Source organism: Triticum dicoccoides, chromosome 3B, assembly GCF_002162155.2.
Source record: "Triticum dicoccoides isolate Atlit2015 ecotype Zavitan chromosome 3B, WEW_v2.0, whole genome shotgun sequence".
NCBI classification, from domain to species: domain Eukaryota; kingdom Viridiplantae; phylum Streptophyta; class Magnoliopsida; order Poales; family Poaceae; genus Triticum; species Triticum dicoccoides.
Genome location: NC_041385.1, coordinates 831,781,630 through 831,798,196, shown reverse-complemented (window position 1 = coordinate 831,798,196; position 16,567 = coordinate 831,781,630). Strand labels below are relative to the sequence as shown.

Below are 16,567 nucleotides of genomic sequence, written 5' to 3'. Positions count from 1 at the left end.
AGTGCTTGTCTAAGTGTTGGTCCGAACTGAGTTGCCTGCGGGGCCACCTCGGGGCAACTTGAGGGTTGGTTTTACTCGTAGCTAGTCTCATACGGTGTTGCCCTGAGAACGAGATATGTGCAGCTCCTATCAGGATTGTCGGCGCATCGGGCGGCTTTGCTGGTCTTGTTTTACCATTGTCGAAATGTCTTGTAAACCAGGATTCCGAGTCTGATCGGGTCTTCCTGGGAGAAGGTATATCCTTCGTTGATCACGAGAGCTTATCATGGGATAAGTTGGGACACCCCTACAGGGTATAATCTTTCGAAAGCCGTGCCTGCGGTTATAGGCAGATGGGAATTTGTTAATGTCCGGTTGTAGATAACTTGACATCAGATCCGAATTAAAACGCATCAACCGTGTGTGTAGCCGTGATGGTCTCTTTTCGGCGGAGTCCGGGAAGTGAACACGGTTTCTGGGTTATGTTTGACGTAAGTAGGAGTTCAGGATCACTTCTTGATCATTGCTAGTTGACGACCGTTCCTTTTGCTCTCTTCTCGCTCTTATTTGCGTATGTTAGCCACCATATATGCTTAGTCGCTGCTGCAGCCTCACCACTTTACCCCTTCCTTTCCCTTTAAGCTTTGCTAGTCTTGATACCCATGATAATGGGATTGCTGAGTCCTCGTGGCTCACAGATTACTACAACAACAGTTGCAGGTACAGGTTATGCGATGATCTTGACGCGAGCGCGATGTTTGCTTGTGTTGGAGTTCCTCTTCTGCTTCTTCTTCGATCAGGGATAGGTTCCAGGTCGGCAGCCTGGGCTAGCAGGGTGGATGTCGTTTGAGTTTCTGTTTGTGTTTCATCCGTATTCGGATGATGCTCTTATGTATTATGATGTTGTATTCGTGTGGCATTGTATGCCTCTTGTATGTATCCCCATATATTATGTAATGTTGATGTAATGATATCCACCTTGCAAAAGCGTTTCAATATGCGGGTCTATCCTTGGTGGGACCTTCGAGTTCCTTTTGGATAGGGTCGCATATTGGGCGTGACAATAACATTCAATACATCCACCAAAGCAGGACTAGGGTTTTACGCATCCTCGCGGCCCGAACCTGGGTAAACGATCCTTGTGCTGGTTACTAATCTTGCTCTTCTCACAATCCCGCGCCCCGCAACCGCAGAAGGGATCCTCGTGATCCCATAGGTGTCGTTTCCCACCGACATCTTTGGCGCGCCAGGTAGGGGGCGCAATTGTGAGAATCTGGTCTAGTAATTGGCCTAGCAGTTCTTCATCGCCATGGCTCCTTAGAAGAAGACGACCACGGCGTTCGGTTCGTCCAGGACCGGACTGCCAGTACTAGTGCGGACCAGTAGCGGGCCAGTCGCGAAGAGAACCCGTGGCGCGGCCCGCGAACATCCACATCACCCTCACAATCCCACGCCCCGCAAGCGCAGAAGGGATCCTCATGATCCCACAGGTGCCGTTTCCCACCGACAAGTACTGATATTAACAGGAAGTTACCAAGACATTAACTGTAAAGTTAGCAGATCCAGCAAACATAACATACCAGATCCAGCAAACATAACATACCTGATCCTGGTGATTAAGAATGTAAAACTGGTCCCGTCAGAAATGCTTCAATACACATTTGGATTTGAAGTCTCCTATCAAAAGATACACAGACAACAGCCAAGGGAAGATGAGCATGTTTGGGGTTTCCTTATACTAAAAAATGCGAACATGTAACTCAGCAATGTTGGTTGATAGTTGCCCAATTCCCTTCACACAATTGGCAAGCTCACCGAGGGTGACCCACCTACCATCAATGTCGATAACCCTAACACTACAATACAAAAAGATTAAAAACATATATTTCAAAAGATGGCACACAAATAATGATTTATGTTAATAAATGAGAAAAAGAGGGAAACAAACTCTTTAATCTTGGAGTTAGAATCAGTAGTATGCTTGATAACTTCATTGTAAACAAACTCTTCCTCCTCGGTCGGTGTGAGGGTGGCAAAAGGCGGGAGAAGGTATTTGGACGGGTGGGTGACCCTAACTTTCCGAATAAAGGATTTAGAGGTTGCACTGTGTACTAAATTCTCCGTGCGAGGTGGTAATTCTGGTGTAACAAATGTTGGACTTTAAGGGTGGTCTGGTAAAAACAGAAAAACAGAACTAAGATGTATAATGTAACAAGGACATGAGTAAGCAAAGTAAAAAAAACATTGAAACATAAGTTATCAGCAGAAGGGTGAAAGACTTATCAAGTGGTGGGTCATAACTTATCAACTGCCACATGTTTTCCATAGTTGAAAAACAAAGAAGGGATTTATGCAAGGGTTGCAATGTTCAGGGAGTAGAAAAAAATCACCTATTTGAACATTCGATTTCCCTTTTAATGCTGGATTGTCATGTTCAAACTCTTCCCACCACATGAGAACCTCACCATCGTCAATCTCGACATCATACACTCACACACGACCACCTTCCGGTGTTACATAAATAAAAAAAGAGGGACGAGGACATGAAAAATAGTGATAAGCAAGATAATATATTGAAAAGAAACAAGTATTAAATATTGAGTCAATATATGTTAAGTTATCAGGCCCACATTACAGAAAATATCAGGTAATGTGAATGTGGATTACCAGCACACTGGTATGGGCTTTTAGAAAAACATATTAGATAACATTGTTGCATAATGAGGAGCAGGTGTGATAACATCAAAACATATATTAAAAAGAAGACCAAAAGAACTTTATAGCCCATAATTGGTAATGAATATATAAGCTGGAGTTATCATGTCCATGGTACAGAAATTATCAGAATTTGAACATTTGAGTTATCAAGATAGTGGCAAAAGACTTATCAGGATAATTAAAAAAAGAGGGAATAATAAAAAAATTCAGATGAATAGGAGTACACACCTGCTAAGGTAAGCATGACAAAAATTAAGGAAAATAACTACGCAATGATAGGAGATGTATGTATCATGCGCTTAATAAAGTTAGTAATAGATAAAAGTGGTTCAGTTACCAGGTCCATGGTTGGTGTGATAACAACAGCTTTCAAAATTGACAAAGTTGCCAAGGGGATAGAGGTTGGAGTTATCACCAGGAGGAGGGGTTACCAGAAAAGGAACATATTATATGTTATCATCTAGGCTAGCATCGTACAAAATATTTTAGGGAACACAACAAAAAATATATTCCGGGTATTGAAAGCACAAATGTTCACTTTCATCACACAAAGCATAGAAGTAGTCTTACATTCATTCATACACATGAAAGCATAGAAAATTCCAAACACATAAATAATGGGAGCACACCCAACCACAAACAAAAGGTATACACTGACATATGTCAATCCATCACTCTTGCTTCAGAAAGCGAAGACGCAAGGTCTTCACTTACCAGAGTTGCGTGGCGGAGCCCAAGCAACCGGTTGCGCGTCGATAATTTTCCCTCCTTTCTTGCCCTTGGATTCAACAGCAACAGCAGATGCAAGCCCTAGAACCGTGATAGGGCCAGTAGCTGGCGCTGTAGCCGATGCCGCTGCCGCCGATGCTTCTGGTGCTGCAGGTGGAACTTGAGCCGATGCCGTTGCCCATGCTTCTGGTGATACAGGTGGAACTTGAGCCAATGCCGCCACCCATGCTTCTGGTGCTGCAGGTGGTACTTGAGCCGATGCCGCGGCCGCTGCAGCATCTGGTGATCGAGGTGCAGCTTGACCCGTAGGAGCCAATGCTGGTGCAACTTGAACCGTTGGAGATGCTTCAGTCGATGGTGGCACTTGTGGACTCGCACCAAAGATGGCATCAAGCCCAAGAGAGCAGCTGGGTGGCATAAAATCACCATAGGCTATATACATATTGGTGTCTTCTCCAGCTCCAGGGGTGCTCGACTCCAACACAGGGTCAACTACCGCAATAAACACCAAAAGTAACACACAAAATGGAAAAATGCATCAGATAAACATGAAATGGACATTGTATTTGTTAATGTCAGAACATTAACGTGAGTTACCATGGCTTAAACAGACAAGTTATCAACAAAAAATAGTGAAGTTACCAACATGGGGTTGCTTTCTCTTCATTGACATTGTTGATTACCGCAGGATTCTAGGCATCATGCTCTTGACCTTCAATTATTGCCGTATCAATAGGCACATTGACTCGGGTACCTCCCACAACATCTTCAATGACACGAACGGCTGCACAGGAAAAAGAGTGAACACATCGTCAACATAAATCATCACTACATACAAGAAAAAAAAGGTGATGGAGACAGAAAGAACCTATAGCTTCACTTTCATCATGCCCTACATTGGCAACGACTTCATCTTGACCTTCAACCGCCGCAACCGCGCTGGAGATATCTTCATCAACAATAGTAATAGTGGCCGCTATAGCGAGCTGAACTACAGGGTCAATCGAGACACCGGCGCAGATGTCGCCGCAACAGCATCAGATGTGCCCAAGCTAGTTGCTGCTCCTTCATCAGAAGCTAACGAACTACCCGTCGCATCAAGAACTTCGACCGCAGACGGAGACGTCGCCGTGGGCGATTTATCAAGATGGATAACTTCTGTTGATTGCGATGATGTTGTCTACGATAATGCTTCCCTTAGTCGTGGAGAAGATCTGCTCTTGGCGAATTGCACCTTTTTCATAGCGGTATTATCTTTTGAACGACTGAAATATGGGTACACAAGAGTAGTAGTGAGATTACACATGTTGTTAAACTTAAGTTACCACATGTTACCAACACAAAAAGTTGTCACATACTTCAGGCATCAATAACTTCCAGGAAAAAAATTACTAAGTTATCAAGGAGTAGCAATATAAAGTTATCAATTGATATGAACAAAAAAACCAGCATTTTGTTTTGTATAACTATAAACAGAAAATAACTTGGCGCAATGAATAAGAATGTACCGGGGAAATGCAAACAAGAAAGGTCTGTAAATACCTTTTTGCTGATACACTTGGCGAAGCCTTAGCAGCAGCAACTTGTTACATAGGTGCACTGCATGAAAAAAAACAAATGTTACAAGCATAAACAGTTACCAAAGCTTGGTAAGTGTAAATTATCAGGGAGGCCTAACTGAGTTATCAATGTTCATCAAATAAGTTATCAGACAAAAAGAACAAAATTACCAGCGTGTTGGTAGGTGTAAACCTAACTAATAGTTTCAGTGCACATGAAAATAGTACGCAAAACAACAAAGAACTACCGAACATAAACAAAGTAAGAGGCGTAGAAAAGAATGGGGATACATTTTTACTGGTGCAATCGCTGAATCCTTAGCAGCAGCAGCTTGTTTGCCAGGTGCCCTGCAAGGGAAAACAAGGTTAATCAGAACAAAAAAGAGAGAGAGAAGGTGCTAAAAAATATGGGAAAGCTACTTATTAGGATGAAACTACCCAAACTACCATACACAAACAACTGGATTTACCATGTTGTATCAGGCACAACATTAATAAAAAAACCATGGAAAAATAACGAATTCACCTGCGTGGAGCCTCCTTCCGCATGGTCGATAGTGGGACGGCGGCACCAGTTCCCTTTTCAGGCACATGTATACCAAGCTCTTGGACCACAATTTTCTTCACAGCTAAATGAGTTTCAGCTGCTGACGATGCATTTGGTGAAGATGGCCTTTGCGATGGGCTGAGGGAACAACTGGTGAAGTTGGACGGAGCGGCACATTTGGTGAAGCTGGACTAGGGGGGTGATGGTAGCCTCAGTTTCTTGCGCCTCTGGTAAGCCAAACTTTTCAGAAGTTGAGAACCACACCGCTTGATAGAAGATTCAGTGGCCACCTCAGCTTGCGTGTCTGTCAGATCTCGCTGGCTAAGCCCTCCATCATCTGATCCGGCTGATGCTGCGTGAGAGGTGCCAGTGAGCAAGATCTGAGACCTATTAAGGTTCTCATCGCTAGTGCGAACAGGCGTGCCTTCAACATTTGCTGCTCTGCTCTCATGAGCTTCGACAGTTGCATCATCCGGATGTGTGGTGTCATCATCAGCTGGCCCGTTGCCCGTAGCTACATTCGCGGTACCACTGCCCGAAGCAACGAAAGGATCCTTATTGCAACGATGAACAACTCGATAATCCATATCATCACCATAATCATCATCATCATCAGAGTCAGCATCAGAATCGGCATCATTGCCTCCGTGGTACTCGTCATCACTATCAGAATCATCAGCAATGTTCCTTCCAGGGCTTTCTGTCCGCCTGCCTTGTGATGAGCAGCAGAAGAAAGAACATTCAATCCAGCGTCTAGCCGACGGAAGGCATCTGAATGGCCCTCATCATCCAAAGCGGTGAATGATTGCACAAGATCGCCTAGTATGCTAGCCATGGCGGACGTGAATCGAGCAACTATCTGAGTAGATTTGACAAATTTCTGCTCAATAGAAAAATGCAAAAAATAAAATAAAATAAGATTATTCAAATGCTAAGTGGATGAAAAAATTCAGATGGTGAGACAAAAGAATTACAGTAAAACACACACATGTAAAACCACACAGTACGTAGAGTGTCATAAGTTATCACCAAAATGCAACAAAAGTTATCGGGAGTTTACAAAAAGCACACACATGAACAATACCAAAACAAATGTATGGTGTCGTTGCAATAAACACATGAATGTATTCATGATTTAACAAACATTTAGTCACTGTGAAAATGAAGAACAATATATGAGAAAGCTAAAATAGCACAAATAAATATCAACAAAAACTTAAGTTATCAAAAGCTTTACAAAAAGAATCATCACAGGAATGTAACCAAGTTATCAAGATGTGTGAGAACATATGCTTCCATGAAAAAAATAAAAAAAAGCATGATGGCATGAGTTTCACATCACAAAGTTATCAAGGCGTTATAATAAGAATTATCACAAGGTTGCAACAAAATTATTATCCTTCATAGAGCATATGCCACATTGGAAACAAAGAACAATATCTGATGGCATTAGTAAAGAGTGTAAAGTTGACATCAAAATAGAGCTACCGCATTGAGTGCAACAAAAAAGTTATCAGCCTATGAAAAAAACATAGAAAAGCATGAAAACAAAAATGAGGTTACATGCACACCTCCTGACTGCAGCTTGGGGCAGCATGAACACGCATAAACTTATCCAGACCTTCCATACCAACAAACAGTTAGAAATTCATGCCAAACTCAGGCTTCAACGGGAAAAAAAATGTAGTGATAAGTCAGATAAGTAACAACAAAAAAAAATGAAAAGAAAATGCAGTTGCAAGCAGTGTGTGAACTGAAAACATAGATATAGATTACCGGTACTTTTTCGAAAAAGCTTTGTCAGCCTGAACATCCTTGTTGAGGACAAGAGTTATCACCTTCTTCGTGCTGACATTGATAGGAAAAGGACCATCAGGCAATACGATGCCGAGTCCAGAAAGATCAACCGCATGAATGTACAATAGCTGATAAGAAAAATATAAGCGTCATGGTAAACACGAACAAAATGAGAGACAAATGACAAAAGGATGACAAATGACAAAAAAGAAGGTAAGAGGAAAGCACCATCACTTACATTGTAGAAGAGAAGGCAACCCCTGGTAGGCTTGTGTTTCAGCAGCGCCTTGTGTAATTCGTCAGCAATGAATTTGGACCAATTGAGATTTTTAATACCATTCATGTCACGCTGCAAGTTGAAAACAAAGAAACTGAAGTTCGCTGAATGGAACACAAAAACTATGAAAGTTACCACACTGACATACAGTAAAGTTATCAGGCACACAAGAAAGAAAATGACAGAATTACATAACCACATACCAGCACAACATACCATCTAGGGCTGACTTTGTTGGAAGTGGTCGGGGCGATGACTGTATTCCCCGCAAGCAAAATCCGCATACGCTTGAAAGTATCATGAGCATTTAGAGAACCCTTTATGAGATCAACAAGATCAGTCATTTTAGGGCCATATCCAAGTTCGCCAAACAACTCAAGCCCTAACTCAATATCAGCTTCAGTAGGGAGGTTGTAAGGGACATCCTCCCCTCCATGCGGCACACCCATAACACGATGCACATATTCCTCATTAACCGGAAGCCTACCCCGCCCTGGTACGACCACCTAATGGGAATCGGGATTGTACAGGTCAGCAAGCCACACACTGAGATTGTTGAAAAGATGGTCACACTGGATATTCCGAAGGCTTGTGAAGTCCATCTCATCAATGGCAACCTTCCTGTCATCATTCATGTCTTTGCATGCTAAAAGAAGCGAACTGGTGAGGCTATGTTCCGCGGAGGAGGGCGTTTCACCTTTTTTTGAAGGAACCTCATCAATTGCATCAACATCTCATTTGCGCTTCCTCGACTTTGTGTCCCTGTCACGTAGGAACGGAAAGAAAGCGAATGAAACCAATTAGACGACTTATGAAAAACTGATATCATAATTAATAGCAACATTTATAAACTGGTGTTTGACAAAGCAATAATACAGCTAATAAACATATCATTGTGGTTCATGGTGACACAAAAAAGATTATCATGACCATGATAAATAAATCAAGCAAGATGCACTTGGTTTATAGAAAAAATAAAATGGTTAAAAAACAAAGACAGTGCGACACCTGCTAAACTATAGCAAAACAAATGACACAGGTATATTAAAGCATGTGCAACTGATAACTATGGCACAATTATATTGATAAGTGAGAAAAGCGGCATCAATTTGATGATGTACAACCAATTTACCCCTGATAAATTTAGCATTGACACATGGTCATTAATAATCACAAAAATGATGCCGGTAAGCACACAAAAACTACCAAACCATTGAATAAAAAATAAGCATTGTGCTGCCTGTAGTTAGACTAGAAAAAATACTGGTAAGTACGGTAACATGATAATGGTAACTGCTTGCACATCATCATTGGGGATATCAGAAAGAAAAGCACAAAGCATAAAAATCACGGGGCTGCAGTCCAAAAACAACCTAATGTGAATGTAGCTATTTGAAAAACAATTGGTAATCAGAGCGCGATTGCACTGCTCAAATTACCAACCAACTGGAAATTTAGGCACAGAAACAACACCAGTCATAAAAATAGCAGTGTTTCAGCATCTGGTAATTTGTGTGCGATATCATTGGTAAGTGTAATACCATCACCATGATAATTAAAACAGAACAAACAACACCGATAATAGCAGTGTTTCAGCATCTGGTAATTTGAATGCAATGTCATTGGCAAGTTCAATACCATCATCATGATAGTTAAACGGAACAAACAACACCGATAATTCAAGCATTGTAAACATGGTAATTAGAGCATCACAAGCCTAATCGATAGACAGAATGCATCAAACAACTCCGACATAACAACATTGGGAGTGAACTTAGGGTTACTGTTCAATTCCACAGCCATTAATGTACACCCTAAAGTCCATAAACACCAAACGCTATTGCATGTCCTAAAAATCCACATCCACAACACTAACATTCGACGAGAAAAACCCGCCTGAGCTGACCCGGCACAGACGGCGGAGCCCCCCGCGACGACGAGCATGGAGGCGGAGATGGCCGCACGAGGCGGAGGGCGTGTTACTGGCGATATCGGGCTGGACGGAGTTGTGGATCCTCTTAGGAGCTGGCGCCGTGGCGAGTCACTCCGGCTCGCCGGCCAAACGAGTCATGGGCGCGTGGCCTCTTCCGGCGACAACTCTCCCGCGCCATGAGCATGACGCGGCAGCGCAGCGGGCCGTCGTCCTTCAACTTCAAGGAACACACCGAGGTTCCTTGCGCCTGCAGGGTTGGAGCCGCGTCCACGGTGGTTTGCATCAAAGATAGATCTTGATGGACGCGTCGCGTCGCGCGGCATCGAGTACTTGCACTCGTACGCCGTGCCGCCCATCATCCACCGCGACATCAAGTCGTCCAACATTGTGGTGGACGGCGAGGTACATGGTGGGGTACATGGGTTCCTCTGCCGCCTCAACGTCTCCGAGATAAAGCGCAGTGTCATGGCCGGCCTTTCCAAGAGCTCCAAAGCCGAGACCCAATGGAGGTAACAGAATCACACTCGCCACTTGCTTGATTACCAAATCGAACATTGATGGCAGCTTGCAACAAGCAGTGCTGATTGCTATTGCCAATTGTGTACAGTACAGGTACTTGGTCTTGGGTCAGGCCATCTCGGCTTAATGGAGGACGTCCTGGTGCTTCTCCAGACCGGCCGTCGCCTCGCCACGGCCGCGAGGGCGTGTGCTGGTCGGAGGACAGCTTCTCCCCGTCCAACTCGACGGCCAATGTCCCTGCTGCCTGCCAGTAGAAGGGCGCCACGCCGTCCAAGTTGTGCCCGCGAGCAAGGCGGACTCGGTGTCACAGCTCCTCGCGCACGTGAAGCTCCTGCCCCGTCGCCGCGCCGCGGTGGGTGCACTCGACGCCGGCCTCCCCGGCCGCTGAGATTTCAGCCAGGTGCTCGACGCTGACGGGGAAGCGCGCCATATTCAAGGGCGGGAGCCCCGTGAGCGTGGTGGATTACGCGCAGGCGCAGCCCACGTCGCCGAGGTGGCCGCGTACTGGCCGGCTTATCTTCTTCGACTCGCACCACTCGTTCTACGACGGCTCGCGCCCCGCACACTAAAACACAAGCTGTGGCTGCTCGTCTCCGTCCTCGTCGACCGTGCGGGAGGTGATGAAGGTCTCGTTTTCCAGCCCTTCCTGACGGTCCACGCCATGGTCGAGGAGGAAACCTGCAGCCGCCGGCCAAGAGCAGCAGCCCGAGGGACGCCGACCTCGACCCTGCAGCTCTGGCGCACGGCGCACGGCGCGTCGTCGCTGCCGTTCCCGTGCGTCGTTTGCGCAAAGGATTCGTTTATGTGTGGAGATTTTGCAGAAAGCCCCTTGAGTTCCCAGTGTATTCAGCCAGGTAAGACGACGTGGCAGTCAGGCGCCCACGTGGCCCGAGTTGACTGCTGCCAAATCAGCAAATACAGGCCGTATGTGAACCCCTAAAGCAAGTTTAAGGATGGTAATTCGGGTATTTTGAACCACAGGGACTAAAGTGATCATCAACGCAAGTTATAGGACCTATAGTCATTGTGCGTTGTTGTTGATGCACGAGAGATGTTGTTGAAGCAGATATATTTCTGCAGCACCGAATATGTTTCTGCAACGCCGCGGAGATGTAGATGAAGGAGAGCAGAAAAGGTAGGAGACAGAGATGTTGCATGCGACGGTGCATGGTCCTCGCCAGAAATCAGCCGGTGAAGACAGAGATGTTGCACTCGGCGATGCGGCTGATCTCTTTCCAGAAATCAGCCGGCGGAAGCCAAGCGTTTTTCCATATTATTTGGCGCAAAAATGCTAAATATTTTGGCTCAATTATTCGCCAACGATCGGCCAGGGCGCGGGCGCCAATATTTTGGCTCGCCAACGTTGGCGTGGGCAATATCCAAACAGCCTAATGGCGCGTGGAGCAAACGTTTTTCATTTGGTAAACGCTTGCGTTCGGCGCGCCGGCCGAACGCTTCGGCCGGTCTCGTCCACGCACGCAGCGCTACACCAAATCAAACCATGAGGGCCCACCACGTTATCTTTTCCCCATCCCCGTGTCCTTCTTCGTCCTTCCTGGTTGTTTTTTCTTTCTTTTTCCCACCTCCGTGGCTGCCATGGAAGTCCAAACCTGCGATCTCCTCCAGTGAGCCACCCCTCTTCTTCTCTAGCGAGCACCCCCGAAGCCGATCCCCCCTCCACCTGCGATTTCCCCCCTCTCAACCGTGTCTCCTACTGCTCCGTGGCGACCGGGGGCAGCAACAGTAGATGTTGGAACTGCCAAGGAGAATTGCTACTAACACGACGGCGACATTTGCAACCGGCCATTGAGCTTTGCTGGACCAACTGCTTGGCGCGCTGAAAACGGCAATCATAGGAGGTACAACCGATGATTGATTTTGCTACAACCAGTGATCAATTTTGCTACAATGGCGACGGGGTGGGGGCACTGACGAGCTATTTTTGCTGGAACCGGCTGCCATAGAAGCTGGAACCGGCAGAATTTTTTGTTGCAACCGGAATGGATGTGATCCTGCGACGACTACTGATTTTGCTACAACCAGCGCTGCGAAGCTTCCACCTGCGTTGACAAAAGCTTCTTCTGGCGAAGTAAAAAAGCTGGAACCGGTGAATCAAGATGCTACGACGAAGGAAATTTGCTAGAACCGGCGATATAAAAAGCTGGAACCGGCGTTGAGAAAAGCTGCAAGGGCGTGTAACGGCGACAGTGACCGGCCATGCACGAACGATGTGCATCGAGCTGCAACTTGCGGCCTGCGGTGTTGCCTGCGCAGGCGGCCATGCTAACGAACCAGTTTTGCGGCAAGGGCGGCCGGCCATGCTGGCGAACCAGTTTGTGGCAAGGGCGGCTGATGGGTGAGCTGCATTTACCAATCTCAGAAGCATGGGGCGGGCGGGGACGAGCAGGAGCGGCGAGACAGTGGGCAAGGGTGGCTTGGGGTCGCCAGCGAGTGTGGGTGGCAAAGGGGATGAACGCGGCGGCCGGCGAGCATTGGTTTTTTTTTGTTTCCAGATCGCGTCAGAAGGTAGGAAGTAGGAGGCAAGGAGCTGTATATCTGACGGCTGTAGGAAGTAGACAGACAAGGAACTGTATCTGACGCTGTAACAGGGCAAATCGTACGACAGCGACCGGCCCAAATTTGGGCCGGTGCACCGGTACCCTTTCCATTTGCTCTTCAATCGGTGAAGATATTTAGCCCAGGTACTCAAGAATAAGTAATCTTGGAAGGACCCGGTTTCATCAGTCTTAAAGGAATCAGCCATCCAACCACTGAGATTGCTACTCCAAATGTTTACAAGAACTAACAAACTCAGAATAGCTTCAACGCGATCTCAATTTCATGGAACATTGGATCAGACATTCAATATCCATGGAAAAAACAACAACAACAACCGAATTCTCTCTGACTGATACAGTAACGACAACAAAATCTACAAAGGTCATTTGCGCTCCTTGTCTGTCTACTTGTCAGCCATCTTTGCATCCCAAAAGGCACCTCGCCTAGACTCATCAGGAGGAGCAACCTGTCTATACTCCTTGCAAAACGCCTACAGAAAAACAGAGGAAACTAGGATCAGTACTATGTCAAAGCAGATATCACTTGGAACCTGGAAACGCAGGCAACCATCAAATAAGATAGACATGCACCTCCAACATAAAATAAAATAAAAAAGAGATTAGCAGCTACTACATATTTAGTACTCCCTCCCTCCGAAAATACTTGTCATTAAAATGGATAAAAAGAGATGTATCTAAAACTAAAATACGTCTAGATGCATCCCCTTTTATTCATTTTGATGATAAGTATTTCCCGACGGAGGGAGTACCGCACAAGAAAAAGAAAACCATAAAAATCATACAAAAGGCAAGACAAGTGTACTCTGTACAGCACATTATGTCTAAAACAGAATGCGAGCGAGATAAAAAACGTGTTAACATTCAGCCTTGCAGAAAATTGTACCTAAGTATTGAAATTACTGCCGCAAGAAGCATACAACAAAAAGCATACACATAGCTGACCTTTGCTTTCACGCCACGAGGGCGAAAACATTCTTCCTTTCCTTCTTCTAGAAGGCTTCTCCTGCACATCAGACCAACATCAACAATACAAACTTTTAAGCACTACTTGTTAAACAACAGACAACAAACCTTACCTGCTAGCAACCTGCGTAGGGTAAGACACAAATCTGGCTGCTCCTTCTGGACAGCCACATCCACCGACATTGGCTTGTCATTATCATCTGTAATCGCTTCCTGGAAGAAGAAGAATTAGATGAACATGTGTTGTTAATCAATTTGTTTCAATCAATTAACGTACTCAGGTTTTAATGCTCGCCTCTATTTTGTCTTGGTGAGTGTAAGCTCCGCTCATACACTGTACATTGTGAACTGGATTGTTTCCATTGTAATGACATTGTTTCAGAACTTCTGGACCTGGTTTAACTCCATTGTGTTGCTCTCTTATCGCAACTTCTTCACGATAGTCGTTCATGGCCTTTACGAGTCCAAAATGCTTACTGTCCCATGGTAGTGTCCACGCATGGTTCTCCACCCTTGTCACAAAATCATCATCGTTCAGCGCTTTAGGGATCTCATGAATATAAAACATTGTCCGCCTTTGGGTGTCCCAGAAGAACATATCATCTAGGGTATCCTTTTTTATACTCGGAAGACAGTTACTATATACAAAAGAAAAACGGGTCAGTGAAAAAAAAAATACATCAGAATCCCAAGGATGCGATTTAGGACGTACGTGTTTGTTAATGCCATCAATTTTGATGCCAGATGGTCAATTATGGAGCACGAGGCAGTATTATCCCTGAACTTTGCTGCAATTGAAATAGAATGAAGAATATGACCAAGCGCAACCCAGTCCATTAACTGTGCATTCTCCAAATCCATATCTGACATTGCAACATCCAAATCTATGAATATTGATATAAGAGAATAAAGACTATACACATGATGTTGCAAAAAGAAAACAGCAACTAATGACATAAATTAATAAATGAATTTTTTCTTAAATGTGGCAGATAGATAGAAGGGGTGATACATGATTCTCTTGTACACAAGCACTGGAACTATCAGTGTATGGCATATTGGCATACATGATTCTCTACAACTTCTATCAGAATGCTGTCTTTGTGCTAATGCTAAGTATATCTTCTTTTTTTGTAATAACTTGTCATCTAGAGTTTGACTATTCAAACATAATAACATACAGAAGCACCATGCCTCTCCTTTTGACCTTTTTTTCGGATCTTGTAACGCACATTGATCTAATTTTTTTAATGATCTATTGTAGGTATATCTTTGCACACTGCACATTCTGCAATTCTCGAGCTAACAGATTGGAGTAGTGTTTTCTATTCCCTTATCTACACACAGTTCCCAAAGTAGCGGTTGGTACTCTTAGACAAGAACTTGAGTCAAAATACTCTTCTTTACTATCCGAGAGGCCCTGTGGCAAAGCCCTGTCCTTCTCTATGTATCTGTAGCCACATACAACATGGGGAGTGTGGGAAGTTTATGGACAAGTTGTGGTGGCTATACAGTTAATATTCATCTGGCCATGGAAATTCGATGTTGTGTTTGGGTGCTTATAACTCATCTCGCCATATGGGGCTCTATAGGTGCAACGTTTTTTTGCGTGGTGTTAATAGATTCTATAACTATATTGCCTAACGGAGGGTAAGTTCTCACTGATTTGCTCCAATAATCCCTCTATAACAGTATTTCTGCAGGATTAAGATTGAAAAATCACAAGAGCTATTCGACAATTATTATTCATAATATTCTTTTAGTGCACAAACATCTCATTCCATGATTTCCATTTTTATATTTCATATTATTCTACCAATAGCATTGTGTGATAAGTTCTCACACCTGTCGGTATGCACAAGTTGGCAAAAGGTATTCTGATTGTAAAAGAGGCTGAAAAATACGATGAAGCAGCAGTTGCAAGGAACCAGCACTACGGATAGGCATGATAAAATAGTAGAATTTACAAACAAGGAAAGATTACTAATAAATACCTCTGTTTTGAAAATTGACCAACTTAACAACAATAGCACCACCGACTCTTGAATGGTACATATTATGTATTGTAAGATTCCCATGATAGACTCCATTTATTCTGAGCTCTTCAATAGCCTCCACAATTTGTCTGCAATGGTATTTTAAGTTTTTAAGTTACATACTAATAATAAAAGCAAACATGTTTGAAAAAAAAACATCAATTAAATTCACCTTATAACATCTCTAAGAGACTGTGATCGGACAGCATTACTGCCCTTCTCGGTCAGAACCAATTGGACTAAAAACCAAGTGAGAGGTCCATCATGAGGCTCCACAACAACAACAACAACAACAACAACAACAAAGCCTTTAGTCCCAAACAAGTTGGGGTAGGCTAGAGGTGAAACCCATAAGATCTCGCAACCAACTCATGGCTCTGGCACATGGATAGCAAGCTTCCACGCACCCCTGTCCATAGCTAGCTCTTTGTCGATACTCCAATCCTTCAGGTCTCTCTTAACGGACTCCTCCCATGTCAAAATCGGTCGACCCCGCCCTCTCTTGACATTTTCCGCACGCTTTAGCCGTTCGCTATGCACTGGAGCTTCTGGAGGCCTGCGCTGAATATGCCCAAACCATCTCAAACGATGTTGGACAAGCTTCTCCTCAATTGGTGCTACCCCAACTCTATCTCGTATATCATCATTCCGGACTCGATCCTTCCTCGTGTGGCCACACATCCATCTCAACATACGCATCTCCGCCACACCTAACTGTTGAACATGTCGCCTTTTAGTCGGCCAACACTCCGCGCCATACAACATTGCGGGTTGAACCGCCGTCCTGTAGAACTTGCCTTTTAGCTTTTGTGGCACTCGCTTGTCACAGATAATGCCAGAAGCTTGGCGCCACTTCATCCATCCGGCTTTGATTCAATGGTTCACATCTTCATCAATACCCCCATCCTCCTGCAACATTGACCCCAAATAC

At 44.6% G+C, this 16,567-nt stretch overlaps 1 pseudogene; it reads left to right on the top strand.

Annotated features, from left to right (window-relative positions):
• The first annotated feature begins 14,294 nt into the window (after positions 1-14,294).
• LOC119280196 lies at positions 14,295-15,254 on the top strand (annotated as a pseudogene).
• Positions 15,255-16,567: the final 1,313 nt, after the last annotated feature.